General features: G+C 40.6%; 2 long non-coding RNA genes across 2 annotated transcripts in view; one reads left to right on the top strand and one right to left on the bottom strand.

Moving 5' to 3' along the window:
- Nucleotides 1-22,395, bottom strand: part of LOC147584851 (uncharacterized) — a 95,669-nt gene that overhangs the window by 66,829 nt on the left and 6,445 nt on the right. The window lies entirely within an intron of this gene.
- Nucleotides 14,264-20,595, top strand: LOC147584852 (uncharacterized). Its single transcript, XR_015253865.1, has 2 exons — nucleotides 14,264-14,463; nucleotides 20,432-20,595. It is a non-coding gene; the product is annotated as an uncharacterized LOC147584852 (long non-coding RNA).

Genomic DNA, 22,395 nt, shown 5'->3' with positions numbered 1-22,395 from the left:
GAAAATATCAGTCTTTCCAGGAATTGCCTAGAACACTGCCAGATGAAGAATCAAGAACAAAGTCATAACTGTGTGCACAGCATCAGAAGATACAAAGCTGTTTTATCTTCAGACTTAAAAAGAACATTTTTCACCTTAAAATAATGTTTAACCATTCACCTGTGACACTGTTGGAAATGATGCATAAGTAAATAGAACTACAATTAAAAGTTTAGTGCTATTTTCTCAGTGAGTTCCTGGACACTGCACGTAATATAGAATAACTGACGATTCAAGAATTTGAGCATTAAAAGAAATCATCTGTCTTACCCTGCAGTCTTTTAAGGGATTGCCTGCACTAAACTATTCAACATGATTTAGTCATTCTTAATGCGCCAGAACAGGTAAAAATGCCAAGCAGCAGCAAGGTTAGGTTTTTCTTGCAGATGGATGTGACTCTCATAGGAGCAACAGGGATTCCTTCCGGGCAGAAAGGCGCATCGGGCCTCCCCAACTCCAGGATGGCTACAGACTGGCCCCACGCACGGGCTCTGGCCTCTCCGGGGTGCTGGCCTCTCTGGCAGTCTTCTAATACACAGTGTGGCACAGGAAGTGTGCCTTATATTCCTCTCTGTACCCCCACCATCCACTTCAGTGTCTGACAGATGGTAAGGACTTCACAACGACCATCAAAAATGTAGCAATAGTTGGGAGAAAAATCCTTTGTTTCCACGGAAAGATACCACGGGCTTTGCGGGGGGCTGAGTTCACCATGAAGCTGAAATAAAACCACTTCAGGTCATCCCAAAGCCGAGCATTTCTTGACTTTTGAAAATCCGGTTGTCGGGCCAACCAATACTACTTACAGAATCACAAAAGATAGAAAATGTTCTTATTCTAAACATTTTCTAAGAAGTGGATTCTACAACAGGTTTTGGGTTTCCATTTCAATTTCTAATAATTCAAACTAAGTGTGACCTAAATTTTTCTTGAAAACGGATGCTTGGAATGGAATACTGTTTTCTCACTTTAGAACATTTAAACGGATACTGGATGTAATTACAAGGTAACACCAGATAAACCCCAAACGAAGAACATTCTACCAAAAAATGTGTGTGAGGGGAACCTGTATTCTTCCAAAATGCCAATGCCATAAAAGACCAAGAAGGCCTATGGAAAGGTTACAGATTAAAGGAGAGCAAAACTACTTCAAATGCATGACCCTATACTTGGTCCTGTACTGGGATGGGGTGGGGGGGCGGGAGGGGGATGGCAAAAAGGACATTACTGGATGGATGGACAAAACCGGATTACAAACAGTAAAGTATCAATGTTGAACTTAATGGAAGTTTGTTAACTGCAATTCTTAGGAACTATATATACTTAAGAGTTTAGGGGTATAGGGCTACGATATACGTAAGCTACCCTGAAATGGTTTAGAAAAAATATTGTATGTGTGGACATATACACGTAAGTACACACACACACACACATACATATACACATACATGTATATGTACACACACACATACATATACACCTATAAATACACCATTGAGGCAAGAGGATACAGGGACATAAGTGATAAAGCAAATGAGACAAGATCTTAATAGGTGGATCTAAGTAGAAGGTATACACGAGTTCTTGTTTTTTTCAACTTACCCATATTTGAAATTATTTTCAAATAAAGAATAAACACAAGTGAGCAAAAAAGGACATTCTTTTTCTCAGTAATTTTTTTAAATATGACCAACTCTAACAGCTCTTCCTGATTCTATGAGTCTTTTCCCCTCTATTTGTTTTGCTACTTGTTAAAATATTAAGTTCCCTATAAATAACTATACTTTTGTTTCACTTATGTTTTTAAACACTCTTAACTTCTTTTATTTTATTTTTATTTTTAAAAATTATTCATTTTTCTTATTTTAGAGAGAGAGAGAGAGAGAGAGTGCATGCGCACGAGTTGGGGAGAGGGGCAGAGAGAAAGAACCTCAAGCAGATTCCATGTCCAGTGTGGAGCACGATGTGCAGCCTAATCCTACGATCCCCAAATCATGACCTGAGTTGAAATCAAGAGTCGGACACTCAACGGACTGTGCCCCTTAAACACTCTAACTTCTTTTCCCTTTAAAAAAAATTTTTTTTAATGTTTATTTATTTTTGAGACAGAGAGAGACAGAGCATGAACAGGGGAGGGGCAGAGAGAGAGGGAGACACAGAATCCAAAGCAGGCTCCAGGCTCTGGGCTGTCAGCACAGAGCCCGATGTGGGGCTTGAACTCACGGACTGTGAGATTGTGACCTAAGCCGAAGCTGGATGCTTAACCGACTGAGCGACGCAGGTGCCCCAACACTCTAATTTCTTTTTAAGGAAACCTATTTAAAACACTACACTGGGAGCACCTGAGTGGCTCAGTCGGTTAAGCGTCCGACTTCGGCTCGGGTCACAATCTCACAGTTTGTGGGTTCAGGCCCACGTCGGGCCCTGTGCTGACAGCTCAGAGCCTGGAGCCTGGTTCAGATTCTGTGTCTCCCTCTCTCTGCCCTTCCCCTGCTCATGTTCTCTCTGTCTCTCTCTCTCTCTCTCTCTCAAAAATAAACATTAAAAAAATACATTTTTTCCAAATAAAATACTAAAGGTAATTTACATCTTTCCAACAGCAGCAATCGGTGCAATCCAGGTGTTCCAGCCTTTATACAAGTCAATCACATGGCATTTAAAATATGTTCAGAGTACTGAAATAACCTCAGTTGAGGCATATCAAAGTGAATTAACATGAACTCTGCCCTTCAGTAGATAAAAATCTATTAGGAGATAATAGATACAAACAGTGATCTGAAAACAGGAGCAGAATCAACAAACGTGGTATTGCTACCTATTTTTGCATAGCATATTTATCCCAAACCTAGTAGCTTAAAACAACAAACATTTATTATTAATGCTTCTGTAGCCAAGAATCCAGGAGGGCTTAGCTGGACGTGGCTCAGTGGCAGACAAGATGCTGGCTGGGGCTGCAGTTCTCTGTGGACCCGATGAGGGCTGCACGCTCCACTTCCCGGGTGGCTCACTCACATGCCAGGCAAGTCAGTGCTGGTTGTTGAGAGGCCTTAGTTCCTTATCACTTGAACCTTTCTACAGGGCTGTCTGTGTCCATATGACATGGCAGCTGACTTCCCCTACAGTGATTCAAGAGAGCAAACTGGATCTAAAGTGTCTTTTATGATCTAGCCTCAGAAATCGCACATTGTCATTTCCACAATATCCTATTGGTTACATAGGCAAATCCTATTGAGTATGGGAGGGGACCTCACAAGGGCAGGAAATAACCAGGGCCATCTTGGAGAGTGTCTCCCATGAAAGGTTGCCTGAGAGGTAAAAAAATACCAAGAGTGCAAAGGAGGTGCAATTAAACTCCATTCCTTGGGATGCCAATGATAAGAAATATTAGGTTATCTCTGGGGTACAGTCTTTTAAAGTTAGCTCTTCACTCAGAAATCTGGCCAATAATTATCACAGAAAATACGACAGTCCAGCAATATTTCTCCCACTTGTAATCTAGCATACACTAGAATGCATCCAAAGGGAACTTTATAAGTTTTTATAATCAAATACTGGGACCCCACAATTAACACTCATACATACTACTCCAGATAGGCTAGATAAGTCTTAGTCTGTATAGAGGTTTACCATATAATCTTTAGTATGAAATTAAATGTATTGTCCCAAACCAACAGATAGCTCACAAATGCAAAAAGGTCTCATCACATTCACAGAATTAGAATCCTAGAGGTATAAGGTACTTTTGAAAACCTGATTTTTTTCTTTTAAAGAAATTGGAATTAAGGCTTAACATGATTTGTCAAAGGTACAAAAAATGAGCCTTCAATCCTAGAATCTGTAGCACAGTTGGGACTAGAACCTCTAGAGGAGCCACCTGCCCGTAAAAGTTATTGAAACAGGCAAAGCACAGGTCCAGACCAGGGCACGCTCTCCACAAAGTTTCACCGACTACTACCTAGCTCATACCTTCCCTGTATGCTTAGATACTCTCTAGTAACAACAGACCTTCATAAATTCTTTCTGAACTAAATATACAAGGATTAAAAAAAAAATCTTAATTCCAGTTTAGTTAACATACAGTGTTATATTAGTTTCCAGTGTACAATATGTGGTTTTAACAATTCTATAGATTACTCTGCTCATCGTGGTAAGTATATTTCTTAATCCGCTTCACTTCTTTCATCCATCCCCCCACCCACCGCCCCTCTGGTAACCATCTGTTTGTTCTCTATAGTTAAGGGTCTGTTTTGGGGTTTGTCTCTTTTTCTTTGTTCATCTGTTTTCTTTCTTAAATTTCACGTGAATAAAATCATATGGTATCTATCTTTCTCTGACAGAGATGCCTATTTCACTAGGCATTATACAAAGATGGTTTTTTTTCTTTGTTTTAATTTTTTTTTCAACGTTTATTTTATTTTTGGGACAGAGAGAGACAGAGCATGAACGGGGGAGGGGCAGAGAGGGAGACACAGAATCGGAAACAGGCTCCAGGCTCTGAGCCATCAGCCCAGAGCCTGACGCGAGACTCGAACTCACGGACCGCGAGATCGTGACCTGGCTGAAGTCGTACGCTTAACCCACTGCGCCACCCAGGTGCCCCAAAGATGGTTTTTTTCCTTAAAAAATTTTTTCCCAATGTTTTATTTATTTTTGAGAGCGAGAGACAGAGTGTGAGCGGGGGAAGAGGCAGAGAGAAAGAAGGAGACACAGAATCCGAAGCAGGCTCCAGGCTCCGAGCTGTCAGCACAGAGCCCAGTGCGGGGCTCAAACCCACAAACTGTGAGATCATGACCCGAGCCGAAGTCTGATGCCCAATCGACAAGCCACCCAGGCGCCCCACAAAGATGGGTTTTAAACAAAAATTGGTACAAGATGCGCTGGTTTCTGTAATGGAAATTATGGATTAATTCTGATCCATCTATAACTTATTATCTGTGATTATTGCAACACCTAAAAGACAACTGGAATAATCCAACTAGTATAAGCAAGTACCACAGACTTGATATGAACCTCATTATTCTACAATTGTGTATTATGGTGTAAAGCATGTAGGTGAACAAGAAGTGGACCAGTGACAGGATCTACATTTTAATACTAGTTCTGCTCCCAGATAGCTATAGAACCTGAATGACTTCTTTACACTTTCTTGGCTTTGGTGCTCTTATCTGTAAAACGATTAGAAAATGGTTTGGGTCGAACGGAGTTCTCCAAAAAGATGCTGCGATCCTAAGCCTCAGTACCTGTGAACGTGACCTTATATGGAAATAGGTTCTTAGCAGATAATAAAGTTAAGATGAGGTCACAAAGGTGGGCCCTACACCAATATGACCGTGTCCATGTAAAAAGGGGGAAGTTTGGACATAGAGACAGAAATACCAGGAGAATGCCACGTGAACATGGAGACAGAGATCAGGGCACTATGTCTATAAGCCAAGGACCACTGAAGTCTGCAAGGAAACCATCAGAAGCTAGGAAGAGACACGGAACGGATTCTTCCTCACAATGAACCATCCACACCGACACACTGGTTTTAGACATCCAGCCTCCAGAAGTGTGAGACGATATTAATGATGCATTTCTCTTAAGCCACCAATTTGCAGTATTGTATTACAGCAGCCCTCACAAACTAAGACATGAGAGAGAACTTGTCAGTATTTTATAGTGTCTAAAATTGAATAATTCTATGAGAGACGACAAGTGTTCAGAAAAAAATTCTTGTATTCAGTAGTCTGCAGTATACAACCAGTCTTTCAATGGAAAACGCAAAACGGATCCTCTACAATGATATGCAAGGGATGACGAACTTTTCCTGCAGGGACAGACAGTAAATGTTTTAGGCTTTGTGGGCCACGTAAGGTCTCTGTCATATTGTTATTTTTTAACAACCCTTTAAAAACGTAAAATTCCTTCTTAGGCGAAGGGATGTACAAAAACAGGGCTCAGGCTAAACTGGATCCACAGTTTGCTGAACCCTGATGTAGAGGGGTAACACAACCTTAGGCTCCTTTTCTTCAGAATTCCAAGCCCAAGGGCAACCATTTCAAACTTTTTTTTTCACAAGTAGGTGAAAGATATTTTACACCAGACCAGGCATGCTTCCAATATCCTTAGGGCTGGCTGTCCCTTCTTGACTACTGTTACTATTGTAACTATTAGAGTAGTCCAAAGGATAGCAACTTTTTCCATTTTTCCTTTGGTTACTCTCCACTACGGGGCATGCACACACAAATGACTAATGACTGTCAGTGACATATTCTCAGAAGGATTAGTACCCCCATGCTATTTCCAGGGCCACTCCCCAAAGATACCCCAAGGATATGCAGCTTTCATAGCTCACAAAATGACTGACATCTAGGGGTTTAAATAGTTAAGGTGCTTTTCATAGCCATCAGGCATTGTGGATCTGATAGTGGCAGGGCTAAGTATACAGAAAGTAGGGCAATGGCCAGAGACTTAACATTCCGAAATGATGTCACGAGTCTATTACTGTTGCTTTTCCTTCCCTTTATTATTATTTTTAATGTTTATTCATTTTTGAGACATGGAGAGAGACAGAGCATGAGTGGGGAGGGGCAGAGAGAGAGAGAGAGGGAGTCACTGAATCTGAAGCAGGCTCCAGGTTCTGAGCTGTCAGCACAGAGCCCGATGCAGGGCTCAAACCCATGGACTGTGAGATTATGACCTAAGCCAAAGGACGACACTTAACTGACTGAGCCACCCAGGCACCCCATTCCTTCTCTTTCTTAAAATTTTTTTTGAGAGACAGCGAGTGAGAGAGAGAGAACTCATGAGCAGGGGAGGGGCAGAGAGAGAGAGACAGAGAGAGAGAGGGAGAGACACCATGGAGCCCAATGCAGGGCTCAATACCACAAACCACAAGATCATGACCTGAACTGAAATCAAGAGTCGGACCCTCAACCGACTGAGCCACCCATGCACCCCTCCTCTTTTTCTAAATTGGGCCACTGCTGTTTTCTCACTAGATGGTTTATGTAAAGTGAATAACCTAGTACCTAGCATAAAATAGCCACTCCAAAAATGTTAAGGCTCTCTCTCCTCCTTCAACTGGGCTATTCAAGTGTTTCTTCTACAAAGTGAAGACTAAAAACAACATGGATGATTTTCCTGCTGTTTAGGGAAAATAACTAAAGCCTGTTAAGAGAACATATCTGAAAATATAAAGACTGAAGGTAAAAGAGCCAGCTACGTGGAGTGGATGTGTGTTGGATAGGGTTGGATAGGGTAGGGTGAAGGAGGGTAAGGAAAAAGGATTATAGCCATGGTGGTAGGATAAAGAATAAGAAGATACTTCTAATCTATTCTATTTCAAACACTAGATCATAACTTAATTTGGAAAAGTTTCCTATAATTCATACCTGATTTCTGTTCCTGTAACAAAAATTTTTGGCTTTGAAAAAATATCAATTGTTAAACATCAGGTGAAAGGGTAGAAATGGCCCCTGTATTAGTTTGCATGGGCTGCCATAGCATACGACTACAGACTTGAGTGGCTAATACAATAGAAATTTATTTCTGAAGGTTACAAGTCCAAGATCAAAGTGTCAGCAGGTTTGGTTTCTTCGGAGGCCTTTCTCCTTGGTGTGTAGATGGTCACTTTCTCACTGGATCCTCATGTGGTCTTCCCTCTGCACATGAGCAGGTCTGTATTCTAATCTCCTTTCCTTATAAAAACACCTGTCATAATGGATTAGGGCTCATCCTGAAGATTTCGTTTTAACTTAATGCCCTTTTAAGACCTGCCCTCCAAATATAGTCACATTCTGAGGTACTGGGAATTAAAGCTTCGATATATGAATTTGGGAGGGGACACAATTCAGCCCATAACAGGCCCAAAACTTGTCAGCACTATAGTTTGCATTAATAGTAGTGACTGCATCTGTGTTTACCTAAATGTCACATCTGCAAATGAAAGAATACCACATGGTGATCTGAATTCATTAAAAGGAATCTCTCCCTTTTATCTATACAAACCCAAATCTATGAGTTGTATACATGATTGACTTGATAAATTGCCAGGGCTGGCCCAGGTCTGTAGACAGACCACAAGGAACACCTCTGAAAGATCCCTTTCCTAACCTTAGCTTCTTCGCTGGCTTGCCACAAAACCTAAAATTCTTTTATTCTATTCCTTCATTGGCATTTTATTTCCTCTGAAAATGTAATTTCTGGAGGAGTAATACATTAAGTGATCATCAGACATTAACACCTTAGGGTAGAACAGCTAAGATCACAGTGTTATAATAAATAACTAATTCCATCAGATGGAATGTTCTTTATTATTCCTCTAACATTGGAATGTTAATGACCATCTCCCTTAATAATAAGTTTTAAGATAAAAAGACAAATGACATGCATAAAAACATCTCCTAATAAAGAAACTTGAGAAGAATAAGAGGAAGGTGGCGAAATTAACATTTTTGAGTCTCTGTTCTGTATCATGCACTCTGCTAAGTGCTTAATTTTTCTTATTATTTTTCTTTATTTTTGAAAGCTTAAGTCAGGGAGGGGCAGAGAGAGAGAGAGAGGTAACAGAGGATCCAAAGCGGGCTCTGCGCTGACAGCAGTGAGCCTGATGAGGGGCTCGAACTCAGAATCTGTGAGATCATGACCTGAGCCAAAGTCGGACACTCAACTAAGCCACCTAGGCATCCCAAATTTTCATTATTTTTTAAATCAAGGTATAACTGGCATATAACACTTCCTAGCTTCAGGTGTACAACATAATAATTTAGTATTTATATACAATGGGAAATGATCACCACAGTAAGTTTATTTAAAAAACATTTTTTAAAATTAAATTCAAGTTGGGGCACCTGGGTGGCTCAGTCGGTTGAGCGACCGACTTCGGCTCAGGTCATGGCCTTGCGGTCTCTGAATTTGAGCCCCGTGTCGGGCTCTGTGCTGACTGCTCAGAGCCTGGAGCCTGCTTTGCATTCTGTGTCTCCCTCTCTCTCTGCCCCTCCCCCACTCATGCTCTGTCTCGCTCTGTCTCTCTCTGTCTCAGAAATAAACATTAAAAAAATTTTTTTAATTAAATTCAGGTTAATGTATAGTGTAGTACTGGTTTCCAGAGAATTTAGTGATTCATCACATATAACACCCAGTGCTCATCCCAACAAGTGCCCTCCTTAATGCCCATCACCCATTCAGCCCATCCCCCTACCCACCTCCCCTCCAGCAACCTTCAGTTTGTTCTTTACATTTAAGAGTCTCTTATGGTTTGCCTTTTTTTTTTTTTAATGTTTTATTTGTTTATTTTTGGGAGGGTGAGAGTGTGGGCGAGGGCAGGATCACAGAGGGAGGGAGAGAGAGAATCCAAAGCAGGCTCTGCAATGTCAGCACAGAGCCTAATGTGGGGCTTGATCTCACAAACTGTGAGATCATGACCTAAGCAGAGATCAAGAGTCAGACACTTGGGGCGCCTGGGTGGCTCAGTCAGTTGATCATCTGACTCCTGATCTCCGCTCAGGTCATGATCACACGGTTCATGAGTCCAAGCCCTGCATCAAGCCCTGCGTCAGGATTCTCTCTCCCTCTCTCTGTTCCTTCCCCACTTGTGCTAAGTAAATAAACATTTAAAAAAAAAAAAAAGAGAGAGAGAGGTGCTTAACTGAGCCACCCAGGTGCCCCCTTCCGTTTTGATCTTATTTTTGATTGCTGAGTCATATTCCATTGTATATACACACACATCTTTATCCGTTCATCAGTTGAACCACAGTAAGTTTAGTTACCATCTGTCACCATACAAAGAAAATTTTTTTCTTGTGAAACTTTAGCAACTTTCAAATATGCAAAATGATATTATTGACTATAGTCACCATACTGTACGTTACAACCCATGACTTACTTATAACTGGAAGTTTGCACCTTTTGATCCCTTTCATACCCATTTTGCCCACCCCCCAAGACCCATCCTCTCTGGCAACCCACAATCTGTTGTCTCTACCTATGAGTTTTCTTTTGTTTTTTTTAGGTTCTAAATATAAGTGAAATCATATGGTATTTGTCTTCCTCTGATTTATTTTACTTTGCATAATTCCCTCAAGGTCCATCCATGTTGTCCCAAATGGCAGGATTTCCTTCATTTTAATGACCAATCAGTATTCCATTGTGTATGTGTGTATCACACTTGTTTCCATATCTTGGCTATTGTAAATACTTTGCAATGCTGTTGCAGTGAGCATAGGGATGCATCTATCTTTTCAAATTACGGTTTTCATATTCTTCATATAAACACCCTGAAGTGAAATTACTGGATATATAATAGTTCTATTTTTAACTTTCTGAGGAACCTCCATACTGTTTTCTGTAGTGGCTGCAACAATTTACATTCCCACCAACAATGCACATGGGTTCCTTGTAGAAAATTCCTTACAGAGAATTTTCTCTATACCCTTGACAACATTTGGTATCTTGTCTTTTTGATAACAGTCATTCTAACAGGTGTTAGGTGACACCTCATTGTGGTTTTGATTTGTGTTTATTTGATGATGAGTAATTCTGAGCATCTTTTCATGTGCCTGTTGGTCATCTGTATGTCTTCTTTGGAAAAAAATGCCTCTTCAGGTTCTCTGCTCACTTTTTAATTGGATTGCTTGTTTTTCTGCCATTGAGTTGTATGAATTCTTTATAATACTAACCCCTTATCGAATATATGATTTGCAAATATTTTTTCCCGTTCAGTAGGTTGCCTTTTCATTTCATTGACGATCTCCTTTGCTATGCAGAAGCTTTTTAGTCTGATGTAGTGCCACTTGTTTACTCTTGCTTTTGTTGCCTTTGCCTTTGTGAGTCAATTCCAAAAAAAAATCATCGTTAAAATTGATGTTGGGGAGCTTATCATCTATAGTTTCTTCTAGGAGTTTTACGGTTTCAGGTCTTACATTCAAGTATGTCATCCATTAAGAGTTAATTTTTGTTTATGGTATAAGACAGTACTCTATTTTCATTCTTATGCATGTGATATCCAGTTCTCCCAGCATCATTTATTGAAGAGACTGTCCGATCCCCACTGTTTATTCTTGGCTCCTTTGCTGTAAACAAATTGACCATATGGCCTTTATTGTGGTGAGATATATCCCCTCTATACCCAATTTGTTGGGAGTTTTTATCATAAAGTGATGTTAAATTTTGTCAAATGCTTTTTCTGCACCTATTGAGGTGATGAGATTATTTTTACTCTTCATTTTGTTAATGTGGTGTATCATGTTGATTGATTTGCAATCATCAGATATTCAACCATCTTTACATCATTGGAATAAATCCCACTTGGTTATGATATTTGATCCTTTTAAGGTATGTTGAATCCAGTTTACCAATACTGTGTTTAGGATTGTTGCATTTATGTTCATCAGGGATATTGGCCTATAGTATTTTTTCCATGGTATCTTGTCTGGTTTTGGTATCAGGGTAATGCTGGCCTTATAAAATGAGTTGGTATGTGTCCCCTCCTCTTCCATTTTTTGGAAGACTTTGATAGAGAACGGTATTAAATCTCTGAAAAACAAAAATCTCCTGGGCACCATGGTGGCTCAGTCAGTTAAGCGTCCAACTCTTGATCTCAGCTCGGGTCTTGATCTCAGGGTTGTGAGTTCATGCCCAGCGTGGAGCCTACTTAAACAGAGAAAAAAAGAAAAAAGAAAAAAAAAACCCACTTTTTTTCAATGTCTGGTAGAATTCACTAGTGAAGCTGCTTGGTCCTGGACTTTTTGCTGGGCGTTTTTTGATTACTGATTTAATTTCCTTGCTAGTAGTAACTGGTCTAATCAGATTTTCTATTTCTTCATGATTCAGTCTTGGAAGATTGTATGCTTCTAGAAATTTATCCATTTCTTCTAGGTTGTCCAATTTGCTGGCATATGATCATTCATAGTAGTCCCTTATGATCCTTTGTATTTCTTTGGTAGCAGTTGTAACTTCTCCTTTTTCACTTCTGATTTTATTTTAGCCCTCTCTCATTTTCTCAGTCTAAAAGTCTGTCAGTTCTGTTTATGTTTTGAAAAGATATCAAAAGATAGCTTTTCTTTTTCTGATAGAAACATAACTACCCAGCTTTCTTCTGGCTGCCATTTGTATGAAACATCTTTTTCCATCCCTTCACTTTCAGTCTGTATGTTCTTGCACGTGAAGCCTCTTGCAGGTAGTATATAGGAGGGTCTTGTTTTTCTTACCCATTCAGCTACTCTGTGTCTTTTGATTGGTGAATGTAGTATATTTACATACAATTATTGGTGTGTATTTATTGCCATTTGTTGTTTTTTGTCTGTTTCATAGCTCCTCTCTGTTCTTTATTATTATCTTACTCTCTTCCCTTGTGGTTTGATGACTTTCTGTAGTGTTATGCTTAGATTCCTTTCTTGTTATCTTTTATATAACTTCTACAAGTTTGTTCTGTGGTTATGAGATTTACATTTATATATGTTATATCTAACAATCTAAGTTGATAGCAAGTTTAAACACATCCTAAAACTACATTTTTATTCCTCTGCCTATGTTTTATTTGATGTCACATTTTATATCTTTTAATTGTGTATTCCTTAACTATTAAATTTGTTACTTTTTACTACTTTTAACCTTCAGACTAGCTTTCTAAGTAATTAATCCACTACCTTTACTACATATTTACCTTTACCAGTGAGATTTTTCACTTTTATATGTTTTCTTAGTGCCCTTTCTTTTCAGCTTGAAGAAATTCCTTTAACACTTCTTGTAAAGCCAGTTTAATGATGAATTCCTTCAGTATTTCCTTGTCTGGAAAACTCTTTATCCCCTCCTTAATTCTGAATGATAACCTTGCTGGGTAAAGCATTCTTGGTTGCAAGTTTTTTTTCATTCGGTACTTTGATTATATCATGCCACTCCCTTGGCCTGCAAAGTTTTGGCCAAAAAAACCCTGCTGATAGTTGCATAGAGGTTCCCTCGTCCGTAACATGTTGTTTTTCTCTTGCTGCTTTTAAGATTCTCTTTAACTTTTGACATTTTAATTATCATTTGTCTTGGTGTAGATCTCTTTGGGGTCATCTTATTTGGAACTTTCTGGGCTTCCTGGATCTGAGTGTCTGTTCCACAGCCAGGCAATCAAGGGACGTCCTCTATGTGGACTATGCACCTGCCAGCTTTAAAAAGGCAGCCGGAGAGCACAGGGGTAGGGCACGCCTGCCAGCTTTAGCAATATAGCGGGGGAGCACATGGACTGGGTATGCTTGCCAGCTTTAGTGGGGCAGAAGGGTGCCGTGACTGTTACGTGCCTGCTGGTGCCAGCAAGGTAGGAGAGCACAAAAATGGCACCTGCCAGTGCCTCTGTCCCCAGAGGAAGTTGCGACAAGTCCCTACTCCTCTGGCAGATGCTTCAAGATTAGCAAACGAAGCTCCTTCATAACAAGTCTAGGTGCTTTTCAAACCGCTGCTTTTGTGCCGGGCCATGGGGTGAGTGACTCTGCATGCAAGACCCTTCAGAAAGGATCTCAGTTCCTAGCAGCCTTTTGGTTCTCCTAGACATGTAAGCCTCGCCGGTTTTAAACGCCAGTTGTTTTAAAGGTTTGTCTCTTCGACGCGGATCACAAGAGTTGGGGGGACTAACGTGAGGCAGGAATCCCTTGCTCCTCAGGGAGAAGTGCCATATTTGTGAGCTCTCTTCCGGCTGTGGGCTGCTGTGCTGGAGATGGGGTGTTCAGCAAGACTACACCTCTGCCTCTCCTACCGGTCTCTATGTGGCCCTTTTATCCTTTGCTATAGAGGTGCCGTCTCTGGAACTGTTCCACATGTAGCTGTAGATCTGGTGTGTCTGTGGGAGGACAAGAGTTTAGGACCTTCCTACGCTGCCATCTTGAACTGCTTTTGCTCAGTACTTTAGAAAGCGAATCATTCAATCCTGAAAATAAGCCTGTAGAGTAGTAGTACCCTCATTTTACAGACGAGGAGTCAGGCTCAGATAAATTAACATCACAGAGTTTGCTGGTTGGTAAGGAGAGACTGAAACCCATGTTTTGCTCTGTGGCTTGCTCGTCTGGTGCCTGGGGTCAAACTACTGGTGCTGAGCTTTAGTTTTCTCATTTTGAAAATGAAGATAATAATGATATTTACTTTTTGTAGCACTGTTGTGAGGTTTACATGAGAATCAGCACACATAACAGTGTGGCAGAATGCAGGAGAACCGATAGCATACCACTTCTGAGACCAGCTTTAAGAAGCCTTGTAGCCTTCTGCTTTTGCCCTCTTGGAATACTCTGCTGCCATGGTAGGAAGCCCAAGGGAGATTACGAACGAAGAGACCCTGCTCGGAGACAGAGAGAGATGCCCAGCTGGCAGGAAGCACCCTGGCCTCAGATATGTCAGCGCGGCTGTCTTAGACCCTTCCGCCCCGGGCCAGCTGCCAGCTCACCGCAGCTGTGTGAGTGGATCCAGGTGAGACCGGCAGAAAAACTGTACAGTTACATACAGAATTGTGAGAAATAAACATTTTTTAAAGCCACAAAATTGTGGAGCAGTTTGCTGTGTAACAAATGACCATTAGACTAAAACATGTTAGTTTACTACTCCAAGTTCAAAGTAGAAGAATGAGAGAAGAACTTCATAATCCACACCCTAAAGGTTTCACACCCCCAAATTTCCAAGTTTGAAAAACTGATTTTCCTAGGCAAACCATAAGACACTCTTGACTACAGAGAACAAACTAAGGGTTGCTGGAGGGGAGCTGTTGGGGGCTGGTGATGGGCATCAAGGAGGACACCTGTGATGAGCACTGGGTGTTGTATGTAAGTGATGAATCACTGAGTTCTACATCTGAGAAACACTAAATGTTAACTTGAATTTAATAAAATCTTAGAAGAAAAAAAAGAGAAAAACTGATTTTTCTAGGGCAGAAAATATAGAGTCTTAGAACTTGTATGTCCCAACCAGCAGGCTCTGTTTGTCTGATGTGATCAACACTCTTGATAAGCCCTGAGGAAGAATGATTATTTAGTTTAAACCAGGCTGAAGTAAGGTAAGGAGTTCTAAAGTACAAGTGATCTAACTGACCCTAACTTATTTATTTCCCTTGTCTTCGAGAGGCACACCATCAGTCTCTCATCTACATTCTCCCCTGTGGCATGTGATCAGGAATGTCCTCAGTTTATCAGACTACGTTTCAAGGTTATCCTTCCAATTATGACATGTAAACTTCTCATTTCTGCCTACTTATTGATTATTCCCAAATCTGTAGCTACAGCCCAGATGTCTCTCTTGAGATCAAGACTCACATCTCTTAACTGCCTGATGGAATAATCTCATGGAGGGACCCCAGACTCAGTTTGAAACTGAACTAATCATTTGCTCCTCTCTTTCTCTTCTCCCTCTATTGTGAATACCTTTCCCTCCTTCTATACTACCAGACGAAGTCTTTTTATTATAATTTTTTTTGAACATTTATTTATTTTTGAGAGACAGAGAGAGACAGAGCATGATCGGGGAGGGGCAGAGAGAGAGGGAGACACAGAATCTGAAACAGGCTCCAGGCTCCGAGCTGTCAGCACCAAGCCCGACGCGGGGCTCGAACTCACGAATCGCGAGATCGTGACCTAGGCCGAAGTCGGACGCTTAACCAACTGAGCCACCCAGGCGCCCCACTACCAGATGAAGTCTTATTTGGACATGGTTTCTTCTGAGAGATCTTTTAAAAATCTCTGGACTGGGGCGCCTGGGTGGCGCAGTCGGTTAAGCGTCCGACTTCAGCCAGGTCACGATCTCGCGGTCCGTGAGTTCGAGCCCCGCGTCGGGCTCTGGGCTGATGGCTCAGAGCCTGGAGCCTGTTTCCGATTCTGTGTCTCCCTCTCTCTCTGCCCCTCCCCCGTTCATGCTCTGTCTCTCTCTGTCCCAAAAATAAATACAAAAAAAAAAAAAAAAACGTTAAAAATCTCTGGACTAGGTTAGGTGCTAAGCCTTTCTTGAAATTTCAGCACTTATTTTGGCTATATTTGTATTATGTACAACTGTACACATTATTAAAATCGTAGACTTGGTATACATTACAATTGTACTTATTTTACCATTCACTCAATAAATACAACACGTAAACTGACATATGATGCAGTAAAGAAAAATGACGTAGCACAAAGGGCTGCATCTACCTAGTGAAAGGGGTGTCCTTTTCCATTTGCATAAAGAGAAAAAGCTTTAAACAATGGCAATAAACTGCTCTTCAACAGGGGTGTGTGTGTGCACGTGTGTAGAGAAGGAATCTGTAGGCACATATAGATTTTGAGCCTAGTGAGAAGGGAAGCCACTGGAATGTTTTGAGCAAAGAAATGACATGACCTTACTGATGTTTTTAGTGATACACTGGTTGGCAGATGGAGAATAAACCGTGGGGAGGGAAGGAAGTAGGGAGAAGAGGAGACTATTGCTATAATCCAATGGTCCTCAACTGGAGGCCATTTTGCTCCCAAGGGGACATTTTAGCAATGTCTGGTGACATTTTTGGTGGTCACAACTGTGAGAGGCACTTGCTACTTGTATCTAGCGGGTAAAGGCTAGGGATACCACGAAGTATCCTACAAGGCATGGGTCAGCCCATCCCCCCCAAAAGAACTACTGGCTGCAAATGTCAATAGTGCTGAGTTGGAGAAACTGTTCTGATCTGTCACAGAATGGTGGCATGGTTTAAGATGGTAGTGGTGACAGCTCAAGACGTGCTTAGTTCTGGATAGATTTTAAAAGGAGAGGGGCCACCTGGGTGGCTCAGCTGGTTAAGGGTCTGACTCTTGGTTTCGACTCAGGTCATGATCTCACGGTTTGTGAGATCGAGCCCCGCATTGGGTTCTGTGCAGTGTAGAGCCTGCTTGGGATTCTCTGTCCCTCTCCCACTCATGCTGCTCTCTCTCTCTCTCTCTCTCTCTCTCTCAGAATAAATAAATAAACTTAAAAAAAAAAAAAAAAGGTAGAGCTGACTGGGGATACCTGAGTGGCTCGGTTGGTTAAGCAACAGACTCTTCATTTCAGCTCAGGTTATGATCTCAGGGTTCATGAGTTCAAGCCCCACATCAGGCTCTGTACTCCCTCTCTCTCTGCCTCTCCCCCACTCTTGTGGGCACGCTCTCTCTCTCTCTCAAAAAAGAGTAAATACATTTTAAAAAAAAGTAGAGCTGACTGTATGTGTTGTGGGATTAAATGTATAGTATGAGGGAAAAAGAGGCAGAGAGGATATCAAGCTTTCTCACTTGAGCAACTGTAAGAATGAAGTGCCTAGTGTTGAGAGGAGGAAGAATGTGGAAGCAGTAAGTAGGGAGGAGGTGCTCTGTTTTGTTTGCAGGTGAGAAGTGGCTGATGAGACTCAAGCAATTGTTTTACACATATTAAATGTTGAACTTTGTCTATCTACCTGGTGTCAAGTGAACGTATCAAGTAGGCAGATCGATCCGTGAGCCTGAAGCTCTGGGCAGAGGCTGGGGCTGGAGACGGGCACTTGGGAGTTTCAGCAACCATACAGTACGAACAGCTACAGGACAGGAGATTAGTTAGGGAGGGAATGAAAACTGAGACAAGATCTGGGTTCTGAGGCATTTCAATGCTTAAAGGGGAGGGGAATCAGCATAAACTACTAAAGAGGCAAAGGAGAAGGACTGAGGCAAGAGAACCAAGAGTAAGTGAGAACGAGGAGCTGTGTCAAACGCTGCTGAGAGGGAAAGGGAAAGTGAGGGCTGAGAAATGACCACAAGATCTGGCAACACGGATGTCGATGCTGATGTGGAAATGAACGGTGCCGGTGAGAGGCAGGAATGAAAGCCTGACTGGCCTGGAGGCCAAAGAGTTCATAGCAGAGGAAGGTAGAGACAGTGGCTGTAAGCAGGGATACACTCTCTTGGTCTTTGTAAAGCTGAGTAAAAAAACAGGTAATATCCGGAGGAGGATTTTTTCCCTCCCAGCTTATGGTACATGTTCGAACCTTCAGAAAACTTGACAGTATGACAAAACTGCTTATGTCTACAACAGACTCAACATTTAACACTATCATGTGTTTTTCCTATTTGTACACATGTACACACACACACACACACCCTCCCGAACACCGAAGGTAACTTCATCTCTAAATATACTTCAGATACATCTCCTGAAAAAAAAAAAGAAAGGCAATTCTCCGACACAACCGTAATAACCATTAACAACGCATCTAGGAAAAGAAAATGTACACTCCCAAATACAGCTTATTGCTAGGCATATTAAAATCCCCCCCAAATAGGTTTTGCAGCAGTTTTTCTCAAACCAGGATTTAATCAAAGTCTACGCATTACATTTGGTTATCATGTTCCTTTGGTGTCTCTTAATGAGTTTTTGAAAAGACCTGTCTTACAGAATGGACCTGACTGATTCCTGGTGAAGCCACTTAACTTGTTCTTCTGTCCTGGAAGGGAAGAGTTTGTAAAAAGTAGTAAATATATTCATTATTCTTGGCAAAATATCCTAAAATTAACACTTCCCAACTTTCTCTATCTCTCTGCCCTTTCATTTTACAAAAATTCTCAATTTATTCCAGGATTTTTTTTTTTTTTCCATTTAACTGCCTCCTGTAAGCTCTAAAGACTCAACTGAGCAACTTACAGGGTTTATACGTTCCATGGTCAGAAAAAATCGACTACAGCCTCTCACTATAAGAATCATGGGGATCTCATCCTAAAGCTAATCAGTACTGACACCAAACATTTTATTGGTTAAGCACAACAAACTACATTTGGAAAGTAAAATGAATTCTCTGAAATTTCTTTCCTGATTAGCAAAATAGTGCCTCCTAATAATTGAGGGTGAAAGCTGCTGTGAAATACGCCCACGTGACCAGAAATTACAATAGCCAAAAGGGTGCACAGAGTCTGGTGCTGGTATGCTCTCTACACCATTCTATGTAGTAAAGAACTTAAATACAGATGCAAGATTTGATTAAACTTGTATTTGGCCTTCTGTAACTGGTCAGTCAGGCATAAATGCTTTACACAACTTAATGGACGTTCTTCAAGCAACTTAAAATGCAAACTGACCCGACAATGTTTAGGACTAGAATTCTAAAGAACATTTAGGCATTATCAATTTGTCATAAACATTTTCTGCCACAATCTTAAAATTGTCTTTTCCATAGTGTTAGAAACCATTAGAAACAGAATGATTTTATACAAATGATTAAACAGTATACAAATTTTATACTGTTTGATCCAATAAATGTTTCATGTTCCCCCTTACATTGCTATTTATTTTTTGCCGTTACAAAACCTGCATTTAGCATGGCATATGAAATATCATAAAATAAATGAATTCATCTCATTTACGAGTTCATAAGAGTTCATTGCACATGGTGAAATAAATGACTAAAATAAAATGGTTAATGATTTTTTTCCAAAGATTTTATGGGGCTCGAACTCACAACTCTGTGATCAAGAGCCACAAGCTCTACTGACAGAGGAGCCAGGAGCCCCAAAACGGTTAATGATTTTTAACCATTTCCTTGCACTTACTTGGACTTCTTTAGTGCTTTGGCATTAGAATTTTAATCAAACCACTGATGCTTATTTTAAGTGATATTTTTCAACCCTTTTGGGCCTATGGTTTATTTCAGCGAGGTAAATGACCTTCACCAGCCACCTAGTCCCACCTCATTCTGATTACTACTGCAAAAAACCCCTTACTTCAATAAATTAGAAGCTAGGGACCAGACTTCATGAAGCACCTCCCAGAAGTAAATTAATTCATGTTAAAATAAAAATTGTAGCTATTATCACCTGTAATTATAAGTCTGCCTGTAGGTCATCTCAACTTTCAGACTGTCTGGAAGATCATAAAAACCACTGGTAGTCCCTGATCACGTTATGTAAACTTCTCATTTAGATGGAGCTAGATGAGAAGGAGGGGCCAGCAGCAGAAAATTATCCTTTCAACCTATTCTCCAGCTAGGAAACTATGTTACTCAATTATCTGATCTCAAATGAAGCAAAGTGAAGTAACAAAATCAAACTAACATGTTATATAACTGTGGCAGCCAGCTTCCAAGATGGCCTCTAGCGAGCCCTACCTCCAAGTATTCACACCCTCGTGTGGGTCCCTCCCACAGTAGATCAGGGTGGGTCTGTGCAGGAGAGTGATGGCATAATTTTTTTTTTTTTTTGAGAGAGAGCATGCATGGGATGGGGGTGGGGGTGGGGGTGGGGGTGGGGGGGAGAAGAAGGGAGAGAATCTTAAGCAGGTTCTATGCTCAGCCTGACACAGGGCTGAATCTTATAACCGTGAGATCATGACCTGAGCCAAAATCAAGAGTTCCAACACTTAAATGACTGAGTCACCCAGGTGCCCCAAATGGTATATTACTTCTAAAACCAGGTTATAAAAGACACTACGGTTTCTGCCTCTCTTTCAGATCACCTACTCTGGTGGAAAGCCAGCTGTCATGTCAAGGGACATTCATGCAGCTTTCAGATGACTGCAGTCACATGAGACTCTGAATTGGAACCACCCAGCTAAAATACTTCCAGATTCCTACCCATCAGAAACTGTGTTTAATAATAAATATCTATGGTTTAAGCCGTTGGGGGTACTTTCTTGCACAGCAAAATATAACTATACAATGATATATACTAATTTAACTGGTTGAAGTTATAGCTATATAACATCCCACTTAAGTATTAAAAATCACAGTGTCCTGATGCAATGCAAGGTATTAAAAGAAATCCACTAACAAATACCTATCGAGTACCACTGACGACAAGAAAGCTTTGTCACACTGCACATGAAACTTCCTTAGAGTAATATTCATGGCTGATCTCCACTTTCTCACTAACTCTTCCCTGGGGTAGGAAGGAGTAACCAGTCTGATAAATTTGAGAGAAAAAATTCTGGGCTCAGCCACTTCCTTTTTTCTTTTCTATTTGGGATTTGTCTAACTGAAGACAGCCATTTATTCTGGGCTGTTCTCTATCACACAGTAAATGTAGTGGGACAAACTCCATTCTTGTAGACAGAGAAAGGTGAGGCTGAAATCAGCCTAATTCCGGAGTGCAATACTAGGAAGTTCCTTGTTGCTGCAAACCTCAGCCACGTTTCCAAAACAACTTTTTGGGTAAACTTGTATTTGAATCTTCATCTATGTGATTTCTACATCTTATTTCTTACCACGATTCAAACTTCAGCAAGGAAAAAAAGGGTGTCATTACTTATCAATCTCTAAACTAAATACACAGCACTATAATGGGTATTTCGTGTCCATATGGACTGTATGGTATATTTGGGATGTAAACTAAGATAACCTGAAGGATTAAATAATAATTACCTGTCAAATGTAAACTATAAGAAGCACAGAGTTATTAATAAATAAGTGAGAAATTATGATCACTGGTAAGCATCAGAAAATCTGAAGAAGAAAGGCAAAAACACAGATGCCCAGACCCCATGCCAAACCCACAGAATTGGGAATAGGACCCAAGCAATTGCATTTTTAATAAGTTCCCAATATAATGCTGATTCATACCAATTTAGGAACCCGAGCTATACACAAGGAGCGCAATGACTCTGGAAAAAAAGAGACTGCTGTGAGCTATCAAAGGAAAGATTACAGCAAACAGAACTTTAAGCAAATTGTAAATGACACGCAGGGTTTAGATGAGATGGTAGATAACGGAGGGAAACCAGAATGTGCTGAGGGCCTATTAACTGCCAGGCACTGTTCTACGCATCACCTCATTTAAGATAATTTCATTGCATACATGGAAAAACTGAGGCTCAGACAGATGAAATCATTTACCTCAGGTCACAAAATTAGTTAAACGACACAGTGGGATTAGTAGACATTTTCATCATATGGATGAAATTGAGCCTCAGGGAGGTTAAGTATTTTGTTGGAAGAAACAAAATTGGAAAGTGGAAGAACTGTGATTAATAAGTGGACAAGGTGAAATCAGGTCTGTGAATCTAAAGCCTGTTTCTTTTTTTCTTTTTAGTAAGATGGAAAGGAATCTCCTTTGCTTAAAAAGAACACAAGAACAGAAAAGCAATAGTAAACTTAGAAATCAAATTAGACCATCAAAAAATAGTCTACACTTAAACTTATGATGTGGTCAGACAACCACACATTAAAGACCACCAATGATATAAAAATCAGTTTTAAAAAGATTTTTTTAAAAAAAAGACATTCTTGAAGTTTTTAAAAAAAATTTTTTAAATGTTTATTTTGAGAGACAGACAGTGCAAGTGGGGGAGGGACAGAGAGAGAGGAGAGAGACAATCCCAGGCAGGGTCCACACTGCTAGCACTGAGCCCGACATGGGGCTCAAACTCACAAAACCATGAGATCATGACCCGAGCTGAGATCAAGAGTTAGACATTTAA

Source organism: Puma concolor, chromosome A1, assembly GCF_028749965.1.
Source record: "Puma concolor isolate L17-30 chromosome A1, mPumCon1.1.hap2, whole genome shotgun sequence".
Classification (NCBI taxonomy): Eukaryota; Metazoa; Chordata; class Mammalia; order Carnivora; family Felidae; genus Puma; species Puma concolor.
Note: the sequence above shows the minus strand (reverse complement) of the source record. Positions and strands in the feature narration are given on the sequence as shown.